At 41.0% G+C, this 15,263-nt stretch overlaps 1 protein-coding gene across 4 annotated transcripts in view; it reads left to right on the top strand.

Moving 5' to 3' along the window:
- Positions 1-9,618: 9,618 nt before the first annotated feature.
- Positions 9,619-15,263, top strand: part of fcho1 (FCH and mu domain containing endocytic adaptor 1) — a 68,644-nt gene continuing 62,999 nt past the window's right edge. For 2 of the 4 annotated variants that reach the window (XM_084910435.1, XM_084910431.1), the window contains exon 1: positions 9,619-9,748. The gene's annotated coding sequence lies outside the window, so the exon portion shown is untranslated. Of the gene's footprint in view, positions 9,749-9,770; positions 9,932-13,345; positions 13,368-15,263 lie in introns of those variants that run through there. The other 2 variants (XM_084910432.1, XM_084910433.1) reach the window with 2 other exon arrangements.

Genomic DNA, 15,263 nt, shown 5'->3' with positions numbered 1-15,263 from the left:
AGCATGATTCGCCACAAACAGCTGGAAGGACATCAAAACACGTGTGTCGGACTTTACACACTTCCGAGCAAAAGAAGAAGAAAAAAAAGTGTCTGAACCCGACTGTTCAGTAACAAGTAGGAAATTCTTTTAGCTTCATCCCAGACTTTAAAGCTTCCAGATAAAAATCACATGGACACTCAAATAGCAGCTGGCTGTTTTCTGTATATGTTCTATATATCTGTTTATTGTGAATCTGATTTCCCCTTACAGCTGCCATCTATTTTAGAATAAAACACACACACACTAAAACTATTCTTAGACAATTTACATTTACTACATCTTTGTTTTAGCAATTATTAAATTATAGATCAAGAGTAAAATCATATTAAATTCTCTCTTCCCCCTGTTGGCAGCAGAGTTTCTTGTCACTGCCAAAATAAATAAACTCCTATATTCACCATTTGTACTGTTAAATATGAGGTTTACAGCTGTTGAAGGCCAAAAAGGTGCAGTTCAAAGCTGCAATGACAGTGCAAGAGAAGGAAAACAGGGTTGATTTAACGCCTCCCGACCTTCAAGTTGGCGACATTACTGCATCAGCAGTGTCTCAGTAAAAACATGTTTATCTTTAGTATTTAAAGAGGCTATGACTGCGTTTGGCTGTAATCCCTCCACCCATAATCAACTTATTCTCTACACTCTTCTTGCTCTGCTGCTGTAACTGGAATTTACAGTAATTTATTAAAGTTACTGTAAATTAATTCACAGCAAATTCAATGTAAATGAAATTGGAACAATGTATTTGAATTTGTCACATGTTACTTTATTTCTCTGTATCTTCATTAATAGAATGTTTATTGTGTTTTCATGTACACTGTTGCAGGATTAACATCGTTTAAAATGTACACCTTTACCTGTAAAACACAGATAGAAAGAAACCTACAATAAGCCTGTAGCTTTATTTCTTTTTATTTATTTGTTTGTTTGTCACTTTCTTTGTACGTGGAACAAACAGCATCCTTCTTAACAGACAAGACATTTTAATAATTTGAGCCTCGTGTGGCTGTTTTGACGGACCGTATCATGCATGTGGTATTTTTCCATCATGTCATGGTTCAGTTAGAGGAAAAGTGCTCATTAGTACGCTCCTGTCAACCCAATAATAACAACAGGATCTGGTTGAAGTGGCCGAGCCGACCAAACAGTCGGGTCTAGCAGACATCACAGGAAACATCAGCAGAAATATTTCTCACTCATATACTGTTAAATGAGATTGATTAAACCAGCTGATCTTAATTTAAGAACAAAAAAACAACAACCCAGTGACAGGAAAAGAAAAGAAGTGCAAGTTGAACATTTTAGAAAGTAGAGTAAGCACGCCCCCTTGTGTCTGTAACTTTCAGTGCCGCTTTGGAGTATAAATGTTGAACTCATGTAGAAACCAACTTAATAATAGTTGGATGCAATGCTCCCTGTAAGCTGCGCGCGTGCGCACTGCGGGCACGGTCTCTGCGCACAGAAAATCTGCGTTGCGCACAAAAAAAAAAAATCTAACCTGAATTGAAATTAAAATTAATACGTTAACAATTCTGTTTTGCAGTGTTAGTCAGTCACTGGCTGCTCCTGTATGGGGTTAGAACGATGCCACCTTATCCCATAGTCCAAGCCACGGACGGAACAACTGATGGAAAAAGTGTGGACTTTATACCAGTTTGTAAATTGTGTTGATCGGCCACGTAAAACCAGAGTTATGATAAAAATATCTGCAATGTTTGGTTTTCTTCCTGAATACTGTCGTGTTTTATATTTACTGCAGGAAGAAACGGTAAAAACGGCGTTTTATAAGGAAAACGCTCGAAAGCCTGTGAGCAAAAACAACACCAAAAAATACCCACCCTTTCCTATTGGTGGAAAAATGTACCATGTGGCCCAATCAAAAAATGATATGGCAACATGACATTTAGTTGTTTAGGACGGGGGAAGTTTTAGGAGTGACCGCGTGTTTGAGATGTGAGAGATTTGCGAAGTTAGGCAAATCTTGTGTAGTTAGTGTGTAGTTAGTGTGTAGTGTAGTCAATAGTTTTGTTGTGTGTGTCAGAACAATGAGGCGACTGCTGAGTGTTACAGGTGTTACAGCAGTGATGCATCTGCTGCTGTCAGGCCTGCAGGTATCAGGCTGTTGTTCTCCTTCATCTCATAGTGGACAGAAATTATTTTTGGAGCGGCACAAATACTTTGTGTGGCATCAGATTTGATGCAGAACAGCTGATTGTTCTGTAAATAGTTTGAAATGTTTATTTTAAAAAACGCCTTGGCTGCATTTTTAGGTAAACAGCTGCAAAAAACTTTGTTGTTTGCATAACTCAGTTACTTTTTTGAAGAAGTAACTATATAATTAATTGCACAACATTGGTCATTATTTACTGTATTTTGCAGACAGAGAGTTACAGACTCTCTCCCAGAGAAGACTCATAATACAAGTCAGAGCTTTATAAAGAAAAAAAGAAAAAGTTGTGTTTTCAAAATTGGAGTTCAAGTTATTTTTCCTTCCAATATGTTAACATACTGCAGGTCATGAACAAGACTTTTTAAAATTTTCATTGTAAGTGGGCTAAAGCAGTTAATTAAAAGTAGTCTAACATAAATGTAAATGCTGTAATTTGATTATTTTAATAAATATGTAACTTGGATGGATTCGATGCCGGCGTGACCACAGTGCACACGTCTGATGTCGCTCACAGTGGTCCAAGGGACGCTCAGGGAGTTTGTGTGTTCGCTCAGACACATGAAACATTAGAGGGAACATTGGTTGGATGGTTAAAAGGTTTCCAGCGTTAGAGATATCTTCTCTTAAACATTATTTCAGAGTGCGGTTTGGTTTTTAGTTTAGAAATGTAGCCCTCCTGCAAGGCATCGAAACCAACAATGTGATACCTTTAAGAACTGAGTAAAAAAAAATATAATTTATCTGGATGGGCAGCAAATTAATTAGTTACACCGCTGGCAGAGGCAAAGATGCTAAAAGTGAGCGAGATGGATAAGATTAGAAATGAGTATGACAGAGGGACAGCCTGGGTTGAGTGGGGAAAGTGGATATATTAGACAAAGGATGCTAAAGGCTGCTAGGCAGGAGGAAAGAGGAAGACTAAAGGCTGTAGTGAAGGAGGACGTGTCCTGCTGTGACAGAAGAGGATGGTAGGGATAAGGTGAGATGGAGGGAGAGGATCTGCTTCCTTGTCTCATCCAAAAAATAAGCACAGAAACAATAATACATAAAGTAGGTAAAGTATCCATGAATAGGTGGATGTTCTTGAAAGCAACGAAAGAAAAATGATCATTTAATCTAAGAGGCGTTTCGAGTTTCCTTTACCAACAGATGTCGCTTCCTCTTCACAGACATGAGCAGCCATCTCTCTGCAACGCCTCTCTACAGGCCAACAGGGCCCACAGAGAGACACAATCCCAACCCTGAGGGACAGCCAGCCAAAGGCAATGATATCACTGAGACGTGGCACAAGGCACTTATTACCACAGATGGATAGATAGCGCTCTGGGTCTCCTGGGGAGTTTGGAGGACCACTTAGGGGGAAAGAACGTTTGTTTTGTCTGCGTGTGCTTTTTGAGCAGTGGTCTCCGTCCTCTGTCTCGCCAGCTTTAATTGCCTGCCTGTTCAAGCAGGAGTTAAGCTGATTTGAAAGTGCCTGCTGAGAGCAGGAGCAGGGAGACGCACTGGAGGAGAGGTGATGCATGATGAGGTGAGCCTGTGGCCATACTGTGGACCTCATTCGCTAGATAGTAGAAGCAGAGCAGCATCCTATTTGAATGCAAAATAAACAAACAAGAAATAATGCAACAACCGGTGTGTACGGCCATCACTTTGAGTCTGTTTCAGTTCAATTCCTGTTAAACTCCATTTCAAACAGACCAAATTAGGTAGACAGCAGAAAGAAAAATGGCCATGAAGTGACGAAACTCCCTTATGCGCCATCTGAAATCGTTCCAGCGCCTTTAAATATATCCTTTAAAGAGTGCTAATGTTACGAGTGAGAACATGTTCACAAAGAGCCTTTAGAGGGAGACAAATGAAAGCACATCGGCCGGTGTCAGAAGCGACAGTCGAGCAGGATAAGAATAGACACAGCAACAGGTGGCAGGGATTGATGATACGTAATTAAATTCAACAGCTCGTTTCATTTTATTTGTGAGATTTTGCCGGGGATTAAAGGCTCTGATAATTATCCCCCGTTTCATTTGTGTTTGCAGATGGAAGAGGAGGAAATGGCAGTCACACTGCTTGCAAAAAGAGCGATCACACAGCTTCTGTGCCAGCATCCTGCAGATCCTCTTTCTCTCAACACATGCGTGAAAAATGCCCGACGTGATGTACATTTTGTTTATTGTGTCTCACGTTAAGACATCTTAAAATATCTTCTTCCGTGACTTTGTGGTTCGCTGTAGACTCGTGCAAACTGTGAAGGTGGAAGTGATCTAATCTAACCATCTCACAGGAAATAGCACTGACTGTAACATTAAAGCTGAGCTGCACTTCAGTGCTTTTGACATGATGTTCTCCTGCACCCGGTGTGGATTGCAATATTGCACCGCTAATCGTTGAATCTCGTAAGCTGGAGAGGAAATGGCGTGTCACAAATTTAGAGGATCATCATTTAGCCTGGAGAAATAGTTTGCTGCTTTATAAGAAAGCCCTCCGCAAAGCCAGAACATCTTACTATTCATCACTGATTGAAGAAATTAAGAACAACCCCAGGTTTCTCTTCAGCACTGTAGCCAGGCTGACAAAGAGTCAGAGCTCTGTTGAGCCAACCATCCCTTTAACGTTAACTAGTAATGACTTCATGAACTTCTTCACAAATAAAATTTTTATCATTAGAGAAAAAATTACCAGTAATCATCCCACAGATGTAATATTATCTACAGCTACTCTTAGTACCATTGATGTTAAGTTAGACTCTTTTTCTCCAATTGATCTTTCTGAGTTAACTTCAATAATTACTTCCTCCAAACCATCAACGTGTCTTTTAGACCCCATTCCTACAAAACTGCTCAAAGAAGTCCTGCCATTGATTAATTCTTCGATCTTAAATATGATCAACCTATCTCTAATGGTCGGCTATGTACCACAGGCCTTCAAGCTGGCTGTGGTTAAACCTTTACTCAAAAAGCATCTCTAGACCCAGCAGTCTTAGCTAATTATAGGCCAATCTCCAACCTTCCTTTCATATCAAAAATCCTTGAAAGAGTAGTTGTCAAACAGCTAACAGATCATCTGCAGAGGAATGGTTTATTTGAAGAGTTTCAGTCAGGTTTCAGAGCTCATCACAGCACAGAAACAGCTTTAGTGAAGGTTACAAATGATCTTCTTATGGCCTCTGACAGTGGACTCATCTCTGTGCTTGTCCTGCTAGACCTCAGTGCAGCGTTCGATACTGTCGACCATAATATCCTATTAGAGCGATTAGAACATGCTGTAGGTATTACAGGTACTGCACTGCAGTGGTTTGTATCATATCTATCTAATAGACTCCAATTTGTACATGTAAATGGAGAGTCCTCTTCACACACTGAGGTTAATTATGGAGTTCCACAGGGTTCAGTGCTAGGACCAATTCTGTTTACATTATACATGCTTCCCTTAGGCAGCATCATTAGAAGACATAGCATACATTTACACTGCTATGCAGATGACACCCAGCTCTATCTGTCCATGAAGCCAGATAACACACACCAATGAGTTAAACTGCAGGAATGTCTTAAAGACATAAAGACCTGGATGGCCGCTAACTTTCTGCTTCTTAATTCAGATCAAACTGAGGTTATTGTACTCGGCCCTGAAAATCTTAGAAATATGGTATCTAACCAGATTCTTACTCTGGATGGCATTACCTTGGCCTCCAGTAACGCTGTGAGGAACCTTGGAGTCATTTTTGACCAGGACATGTCCTTCAACGCACATATTAAACAAATATGTAAGACTGCTTTCTTCCATTTGCGCAACATCTCTAAAATTAGAAATATCCTGTCTCAGAGTGACGCTGAAAAACTAGTTCATGCATTTATTACTTCCAGGCTGGACGACTGTAATTCATTATTATCAGGATGTCCAAAAAACTCACTGAAAAGCCTTCAGCTAATCCAAAATGCTGCAGCAAGAGTACTGACAGGGACTAGAAGGAGAGAGCATATTTCTCCTGTTTTGGCTTCCCTTCATTGGCTTCCTGTTAAGTCCAGAATTGAATTCAAAATCCTGCTCCTCACATACAAGGTCTTAAATAATCAGGCCCCATCTTATCTTAATGACCTTGTAGTACCATATCACCCTATTAGAGCACTTCGCTCTCACACTGCAGGCCTACTTGTTGTTCCTAGAGTATTTAAAAGTAGAATGGGAGGCAGAGCCTTCAGTTTTCAGGCCCCTCTTCTGTGGAACCAGCTTCCAGTTTGGATTCAGGAGACAGAAACTATCTCTACTTTTAAGATTAGGCTTAAAACTTTCCTTTTTGCTAAAGCATATAGTTAGGGCTGGACCAGGTGACCCTGAATCCTCCCTTAGTTATGCTGCAATAGACGTAGGCTGCCGGGGGATTCCCATGATGCATTGAGTTTTTCCTTTCCAGTCACCTTTCTCACTCACTATGTATTAATAGACCTCTCTGCATTGAATCATATCTGTTATTAACCTCTGTCTCTCTTCCACAGTATGTCTTTTATCCTGTCTTCCTTCTCTCACCCCAACCAGTCGCAGCAGATGGCCCCGCCCCTCCCTGAGCCTGGTTCTGCCGGAGGTTTCTTCCTGTTAAAAGGGAGTTTTTCCTTCCCACTGTCGCCAAAGTGCTTGCTCATAGGGGGTCATATGATTGTTGGGTTTTTCTCTGTATCTATGAAGCGCCTTGAGGCGACTTTTGTTGTGATTTGGCGCTATATAAATAAAATTGAATTGAATTGAATTGAATTGAATTGAATTGAATTGAATTGAATTGAATTGAATTGAATTGAATTGAATCGAGCATCAACGCCTCCAGCAGAGAAACCCTCACTGCTCCTGTCTTTGATGTATAACAGCACCAGAAAGGGCAAGTGAAGGTGCACAGCAGTGAGTGGCAGCAGCTTTGCATGTGGTGAGGGTATCAACCAAAGCAACGCCGCACTTTTATGCATTTCATACCTCTCGCAGAAATAAGGGCTGCTGTTCCCTGATGCATCTCTCAGCAGGTCTGGACACACCTGTGTATTAAAATAACTCCTGCTCTCCCTGCTTGGCTCATTCTTGCTTGCAGTCGGCGTAATTTGACAAACGTTTCTCCTGCTGCACAAACATTACAGACCCCATGTGAGCAGTGCCATGCTGAGTCTGGACCTGCATTTTTGCAGTTCACATTTATGGGTAGATATAAGATTTTTTTTTTTTTTAATTGCAGAAGTGGGCCGTGTTGAAATGAGACACAACTACACCCTCATACCATTTTTAACCCTGAGAACTGTATTGAATGTTTATATAATAAAGTTGTGTCCTTATCTTTTGAAAAAAATCAGCAGTCTATTTCTCTATCAGCTTCATGTGTATCTTACAGGCCTCACTGAGGAACTGATGGAGAACACTCGTTTTACCTTCTCGCAGTCAGTCAGCCTGAAACCATCACCTGCTGAAAGCCTTCTGTCAGTGTCTCCACCATCTGATTTTCATTAGGAGGTTGGCATGAGGGTTAATATATTTCTGCCACCTGCCCCGCTGAAAAAATATTTTGGTTGCTGCACTCATTCATGCATTCAGGCTGGAAATGTCTTAAAATTAATCTTTCAAGGTTAATTCTTTATTTCATGATCTACTGGCTAGTAAACCTGTAAATCACTGCTTTTTAAAACACTTTTTAAAGTTAGAGCAGAGAATTCTTATTACAAAAAATATATATTCTCTTTTAAATCACAGACATCATTAACTGTGCTACAGCTAAGATTTACTCTGATGGTGACATGAGATGATAAATGAATGAAGCCCTGAGCCAATCCTGATTTCTTTACATTTCCATGAAAATGGAAATAGGTGCATTGATTTGAAATATAGTGGAAATATATGCATACATCCATGGAAGTAGAGTAAGGCTGTATGAGTCAGTGTTTGGTATAAGTAGTGTTCAGGAACAGTTTTCCAGGCTTCTTGAAGGACATTCAAAGCTCTTCTTTGGACGTTGTCTGACTTTTGTTCTGTTCTCTGATCAAGATGATCCACATTGATTCAATAATGTTGAGGTCTGGGATCTGGGGAGGCCAATCTATGACTGCATAACTGTATTGGCAGTGTATTTGGGTCATTGTCATGCTGAAAAATTAAGCTGTTGCCAATCAGATGCTTTCCAGATGGTGCAACAAAATCTTAGAATATTCTTCAGCATTCATAATTACATCAGTTTTAACGCTTTAATGCAAGCGCTCCAGTACCACTGGCTGAAATGCAGCCTCAAACCACAGCAGAGCCACCACCATGTTATACAGACAGCTGCAGACACTCACTCTTGTATCCTGGGCCAGATTATCCAGTGGGTATTCTGAGCACATGCCCGGATGTACCTGATGTCTCTGGTAGATTAGTCTCTATTTTTCCTCCTGATTCTTTCCCACTGCACTGCTGAGGGTCGTCAGTCTCTCCCAAAGTCAGGTAGCTAGTGAATATGGTACTTCAAAAACAACATAAATAGACGTGGTTAAGGCCTACCCCTTATGAAAAATTCTCATTTGTTTAACCAGATTGGGAAAATAACATTGCAGTTAACTTGAAAGTTCTTTAGATGTTCAATAAGAATATGTGGAAGTTAATTTGGAGGTTACCTCCCAGTGGATTTATGAATTAAAATGTTGGTTTGATCTCAATAAAGGAGCCATGGTGAAAGAATTAAACCCAGAGGATTTTCTGTTTTACAATTATTATTATTATTATTAATTTCTAAGTGGACACATCCCAAAAATGCTTTTCCCGAGAAAAGCTCCACTTCATTATATTGGCATTTGGCTTTATTCATTGGGCATGAGGTACTGGTGTGTGTAAAATGTTTGCAGTTTTGTCCTGTTATACAATATTTGAAATGTAAAAAAACAACCAAAACACCACATTTTCAGAAATATTTGTGGGTTTTTCTTGTTTGTTTGTTTCTTTGCACTACTTGAACACCAAAGTGACCCTCCAATGAGAAGACAGTGCCGGCAGGGGCCCACAGCTCATTTAAGTTTGAGGCCCCTGGTTTAAATTAACAGCTGCAACATCTGTTGTGGAAACAGAAAATGTGTCTGAGTGGTAATATTTACCGTTTCCCATTTAAAAGTTTCAAAAGGCGACGCTGATGGAGAATGAAGAACAAAGACAGAAATGATCATCGTTTAAATGCTTCAGCAGTTGTTCGTTGGCTGAACTTTGACGAGCTGTTGTTGAATTTGTCGTACAAACGCATAAAGGGTTCAGGTTCCTATTAAATTGTATATTCTCGATTTTGTGGAGAAGTTATCCAATGGGCTGCCGGTATACACTATTAAACCCGCCTTCTTGTGGTTGCTATGCCTACTCCGCGTTCCTCTCTGATTGAAGGGAGGAGTAGCCAATCAGCGCTGAGCTGGGAGGGAGTTTGCGCTCACACTGGAAACTGCCTGGTGAATTTCTACTACTAACATCAAACCGCTCAGGGTCCGCTGAAGAGTCGAGCCCGCTGAAAGCCCGGGGATGGAAAATGTTCGATAAGCTTTGTCTGAAAACTCCGTGCAGGTGATACGTTCTTCCTTTTCCTTCTGCCTTCGTTTGTGACATTCACTGCAGGCAGAAATAGCCTAGAAAGACTGCGCTAGTGCTACCGCTATTAAAAATATCGGGCAGTAGTAGACACGCTTGTTTGACATATGAAGCGAGGGAAATCCAGCTAACGCTGAAGGAGAAACTTGGGTGAGACAAGTACGTGGGTATAAAATCTAAGCTATGGCCAGAAGCTGAACTTTATCTTAATGTTTCCGCAGAAACACTTGCATTTTGTTTTTTTGGTCCTGCTAACATAAATATGTTTAATATCCTGTCTCGCACTGAGAGGTTATTTCTGCTCTGTGATGCTACTTTGCAGTCATTTGGGGGAGTTGAGTGAATTTATTGCCACAGGGTTGTTATTGGGAGTTGAACTGCTCGAACATGGGGTTTCCTGCATGCTGAAGCAGGTTGTCTGTCGTTGTGATGATTGTTACTAGACAAGTTTATGCAATCATGGAAACCTTTGACTTATAGGCCGGTATTGGTACTGGCGTTTAAGAGTTTAAAATACTGTATACTCGTACAGGTCTGTCTGTGATAACCTGAAAGCAGCTGCTAATATCAGCTGCATGTGCGTGACCAGTGAGGATGCCCACAAGGTGGATCAGAACCAGTCCTGGGTTTAACTGCTGGACATCACAGATCACACACCCGCTGTGGGGCTTCACTGACTTGACTGCAGATGTTTTGTCCTAGATATCCTCTGTCAGTTCTTAGAAGTGTGTCAGGCTTCACCGAGTGACACCTAACTTAAAGACATATGAGGGAATTCTTCTAATACTTCTAAGCAATATGTTCAAGCAATATGGACATATTCTCTGGGCTGTGAGGTACATTTCAGTTTGCATGTCTGTTTTGTACCTTCAAAGACACTAAACCGAGAGATGCAACAAGATATCAACAGGACATGGAAATCAGCTGATACTGGTTATCTGCAAATATGATAGCAAGAGCACTTGGCAGTTCTCTGGGACAAATGGGGAGATAAATAACAAAAACATTAGACCAATAAAACAAAAATCAGCATCAGCCGGTGGCCAAATGACTACTTTATCACGTTAAATGTTTGTGTTGGCCCAGAATTTCACAATGAGTGTAATGTTTGGAGCTTGTCGTGAGTCTCCGTCTCAACTCAAGAAAAATACATATTGGCAGTTTCATAAAGTCCTGATTGTCGGTAAACAAGCAAAGCCACATGTAAATCAGGTCCACCCCCTCGCTCCACGTTCTCTCTGTCACTCTGTTGACTGCTGTCAAATAAAGGTAGATCGAGTGGTGTTAGCCTAACCTTGAATCCACTTTGCTTGATTCTGGAAATGCATCATGTGAAACATCTTCAGCTACAAGTAAAGGCTAATTTAATTTTGTTGCATCACTTTTGAGGTGCAAATCAACCACTGTCTGGTTGCACCAAAGAAGCCTTGTGTGGAAATCCCCGTTTGACTGATAGACATTCTCGCCATGACATTATGTTAGTTTGCAAGCATGTATAGCGTGAGCCGCAGTGTTTGCAACCTCAGACTGTAGCACAGCTGTCTTTCTCTGTGTGTCTTTGAAACCAAGTGGCAGGAGTTGAGAGTTGAAGGCTGCTGGGATCTTTTGATATGAGAGGTAAACAACACTCTCCCTTGTGCCTTGACTACAAGGAGAAGGTTCTGTTTCCTCCTGACTCTGAGTCAGGGTGAGTGGGATGCAGAGAAAATACTGAAAGGAGGTGTTTTACTATCATTAAATAAAGTATAATGCAGCAGCGTCGGGAGGAATGGATTTCTTTTCTCGATTCTTTTGTTTACAGACGTCATTAGAACGGATCGCATTTGATCGCTCGCTGTTCATTCGCTCACTAAGCTGCGTGTTTTCACACCCCCGCACCGATCTCTGCCTCAAAATCTGATTGCACATGGACCAAAAGTTAGATCTCGATGTAGAAGGACGCGTATACTGGTTTCATCATAAATGACGATGCGGTCTAAGTTTGTCATTTTTATTAGGCCGTTTGATGTTGTGGGTTTATTTTGTATTTTGGTTATTGACATTTACAAGGGTGTGTGTTTGCAGAGGAGTTTTCTTTCTGGGAGTCTTAAGGTCGGTATGGTATCTAGATTCATGCGCACTGTGTTCGGTCAAACTGCTGGCATCATCATAGATTGAGTCTTAAATCAGCTACTTTGGCATTCGTTGAGTAGTTGCTTGTGAAGATGCTGATGTTTAGCTGATTATGTGACGAAGGCTTATATCACGGCAGTTGCAAAGAATCTCTGCTCGTCCCACAGTATTCGACAGAATTTAATCAAACTTGCACGCAACGATCACTGAATGAGTCTTCACTCTGTGTTGAAGGTCAAGGTCATACTTGTCATTTTAGGTGGCATTTTTCCAATTTTAACCAGAATTGTTACTCATCCTTGAGTATTGTGTGATTTTTACTGAACCCTGCACACAGTCATCACCTAATGGATCAAGGTGAAGGTCACGCTTGAAAATTCATAGTTTCACATAGACTTGGATTCTGTTAATCAGAGACAGATGGGCAAAAATGTTTCAATGAGTCTAAGTTACCCAGTGTAAAAGCCTCTGTGCGTGTGTGTGTGCGTGAGGAAACACTGCATCTTTCAAGACACACAAACCTACAGATGTTATTACGTGGCTGGTAAGGCTTTGCAGTATCTCTGGAGCAGCTGAAGACAGAAAGTCTGTCTGAGTGCTGGACAGGTGCTGTGCAAGAGATATGGATAAATATTGTACGGTGACACGTTGCACAGTTCTGCCAGTGTTGTGTTTTCCACGTATAAAATATTTGACTTTTCGTTATTTGGATTTGATTTTAAGTCTGGGATTCACACGAACCGTCTCTGCTGGTCTGCCTGGCTCCGTCTCCTTCACTGATCGTCACTGAACAGTGAATAAGTTGGCAACGCGAGTTCTTCTCGTCATTGCCAACTTACCAGCTGTGTTGCTAGATTTAGTCCTTTCACGGTTATTTTATTTGTTTATTTATTTTTGTTGTTGTTTGTTTTGTCTAAATATTACGTACTGCTGCTAAGCAAAGCACTTAATACTGACCGCTGGATATAAAAATGCCCTAATGTATTCACATGAGCAGTGGTGCTCCAGGACTGATCGTTACAGGACGGTTTGGAGAGCTGTTGGTTAACAGGTGATATCTGTATTTACAAGAGGTGGGATAACCAGACACCACACAATATGATATTATTGGGATTTTTAACATTTTCCAATATGATGATTAACCTTCCTGTTCTATGGGAATATAAGCAGAGTAACATCAGCTAGCTTGAGGTGATTCCTATAGACCAGGGGTGGGCAACTCCAGGCTTCGAGGGCCGATGTCCTGCAGGTTTTAGATCGCACCCTGGGTCAACACACCTGAATCAAATAATTAGTTCATTACCAGGCCTCTGGAGAACTTCAAGAAATGCTGAGGAGTCATTTAGCCATTTAAATCAGCTGTGATGGATCATGGACACATCTAAAAACTCCAGGACACCGGCCCTCGAGGCCTGGAGTTGCCTACCCCTGCTATAGACTGATGGCAACATGTTGACAATCTATGCATCTTACAATTTAGACAGTAAGTGTTGAAAATCTTCAGCTCTGTCTCTGAGACTAATTGCATTCGGTCCAAGTCAGACACCATTATTTGTGCAATCTCCTCATAATTGCCTTTTTATTGATTTATTTCTGTCCCGTCTCTCACCTCTCACCAGCCTGGTTCTGCCAGAGGTTTCTTCCTGTTGAAAGGCAGTTTTTCCTTCCCAATTTAGCCAATTTTTTCCCCAAGGGGGGTTGATCTTTACCCTACACTATAAAATGCCTTGAGGCAGCTGTTGTTCTGATTTGCCACCATGTAAATAACATGGAATTGAACTGACTTAATCAAAAGGGGCCATAATTGTGCAACACCCTCAAGCTTGGGACAAACATGAGTTCACCACAGGTTGCAGTTGGTTGGAGGATGTGAAGAGATCAGGCAGATATCATTTCTATTTTATTTATGTATCTATTTATTTTTTGTAGGTGGAAGGAGGTTGCTCTCCCACTTGCATTTGCGTGACTGAGCCGTTAGTTTACTCTGAAGTAGAAGGTCGCTTTTTCCAGATAAGTGTGTTGTATGGTTTTTCGTTTGAGCCGATTTAGTGAATGTTTGCTCCGCTAATGTTATCTGAGGATGGTGGTGCATGAGACGAGCCTCGTTTGTAGGATTCCCAGTGTTTCTGTGTATTTTGCAGTGTAACAGCACAGCAAACGCAGTAAAATAGTTGTGGGAGACCAAAAGCATGGGCACCTAGGGATCATTCCAGGTGAGATATGTAGTAGTTACTGGTCATTATCTATGCAGCCACAGCGAGTGAGTAAGCCGGCCACCTGAGAAGATAATACAGGCAGTGAAAAAGTACCCAAACCTCTCATGACACCCTCAAACATTGCTGACTCGCACTTTCTCTCACCTGCTGCACACAGCCAATTACTGAAGCGCATACACTCCTTTACAACCTGATATTTCCTCCTGCAGGCAGAAGAGGACAAATAAAAAGAGCTCCCTGTTCTGCATTTTAATTTGGAAGCACCAGATGCCTGCACTGAACTGATGCTTTAACCTGTTTGAACAGTCCTTTGGCTCGACCTTTCAAAAATGCTCATGTGCACACAGAGCCACATGATCAATTATACATGTGTGTTTTCATATGTAGGCTGGAGCCCCGCAAGGCCTTCCCTTGTCTTTGCCAAGCAGGGCAAGACCTAGAGACAGGAAATATGAGACAGGAAACAGTCAAGTGAAGCTCTTTTGTAATAAAAGAGAACACTTTCAGTTCTGAGCTGCTCTTTGTTTTACAGTAAAATATTTTATGGAAAATATTGTATACTTTTAAAGCAGTTTGAGTTACATGTAAGGAATTTGAGTGAAAGCAAGATTAAAAAAAATAAAATAAAAAATGTGTCTAAAACCACGACCTGTGCCTGAGGTCATGAGCGAGTCCAGCCAAGCTCCTCTTGTAGCAGATGGGAGGGTCCCGAGGCAGGATGGAGGACTGAGCTCGCCCCTTCGGCTCTTCGGGTCTGTTTCTGAGTGCTCAGCAGAGCGAGAAGGAGCGTTGAATTAAAATAAATGAATTTGCTTAACAGGAACACGGAGAGTGACTTCAATTTAAGATTATTTTAATTACTTCAGATTAAAACTAAAATCAGCCACCAGAAGGGAAACTCTGAGTCAGTGACAGGTTGTCTTTTCATGTAGTTTAGAGTAATACAAGTGTATTTATTGGGCTGTTTTATGTGTGGTGATGGTTTAATTTAATAAATAATCTGCAAAAATGTTTCATTTTTCCATTAATGAAGAAACGTGTCGAGCAGTACAACTAAAAGTTGTTGATTGCAGGATGAGGAATTTACTCTTTCCTGTACCTGATACTGTAAATATGTTTTTAACTGCTGATCAAACAAAACAAACAATTTAAGGAGTGGTAAT

This window comes from Perissodus microlepis, chromosome 17 (genome assembly GCF_051167445.1).
Source record: "Perissodus microlepis isolate ML-2025 ecotype Zambia chromosome 17, ASM5116744v1, whole genome shotgun sequence".
NCBI lineage: Eukaryota > Metazoa > Chordata > Actinopteri > Cichliformes > Cichlidae > Perissodus > Perissodus microlepis.
The sequence above is the reverse complement of the archived record's forward strand: the minus strand, read 5'-3'. Positions and strand labels throughout refer to the sequence as shown.